Below are 1,143 nucleotides of genomic sequence, written 5' to 3' on the forward strand. Positions count from 1 at the left end.
GTAAGGGCTGAAGGGATAATTAACCAAGTCTCTGACGTCGATATAGGAATGGGGCGGGGCAAGTTTAGAATAATCCCCACCCCCTAAAACGATCGGCAGCACCTGATGCATCAGACGTCTAAAAAACTTTTCCGTGATATAATCTACACAAAATCCGCATGCAGAATCCATACCTATCTACCCGAATGTACTGTCATCGACACAATTTCCCGCCATCCATGCAATTCCCGCGGTTTTTGTTGACGACACATCTCCCACGTTATACTCCGTTTCGCGCTCGATAACTCTTCCATAAGGAAGGTAAATATCAGAATCTCTTCTGTACGTCGCTGTCCAATTAAAAACGCCGTTGAATCTGGCGTCGTTGTGGCAATTCTTGCTGTACGGATCTTGACTGAGTAGAATCCACACTTGATCACTGCGTCGATAAACCGGAAGTTCGGACTATCGAACAAGGAACGTGAATATTTATTAGGTTGTTGTGGTGAAACAAAACGACGTCTGCTGACTTTAGGTCCGACTTGTTATGTCTGAGTTCACAATTCGAAACCGGGCATTTTAGGAACGCCCTATTACCAATGTAAGTGCCCCACGTTTTATGTCCAAACCATTGAGTCCACAGTAAAATCTGTAAGGTTTTATCTACGTTGCGTTTGATATCCGGATAAACACGGACGAATGCGCTACGATTCCGGACTCTATAATCAAAGGAAGGTTTAGGAAAATTGATTTTCTTCATCAATAAAGACAATATCACTGCCAAGAACAGTTTAATTAAAAACTTCAACAATCGGGTACACCTGCAACTACCCCAACTTGTGTGTACACATGAATAGAAATTTTCCTCATTGTAAATCGCGTGGCGTTTCCATTCTTCATTCCATCATAGTCCAAAAGGTTTTCATATCCAAACAAGGGACACAAGACGTTTCATTTTACAAAATTTCGCAGAGAATCTTAAATTTCCCTCATTGCACACCGCATGGCATTGCGAATTTGCATTCATTGTTCACTAAATAAACTGTAGAATGCGAAACGTGATTTAATCGAAAAGTCCTTTTTATTGATACGACAGAACTTCAACAAGGCATATAGCTTATTCGTATATGAACAAAGAATTGTGGGGATCCTCAGAGTCGACCG

Source organism: Lottia gigantea, assembly GCF_000327385.1.
Source record: "Lottia gigantea unplaced genomic scaffold LOTGIsca_10, whole genome shotgun sequence".
In the NCBI taxonomy this organism is placed as follows: domain Eukaryota; kingdom Metazoa; phylum Mollusca; class Gastropoda; family Lottiidae; genus Lottia; species Lottia gigantea.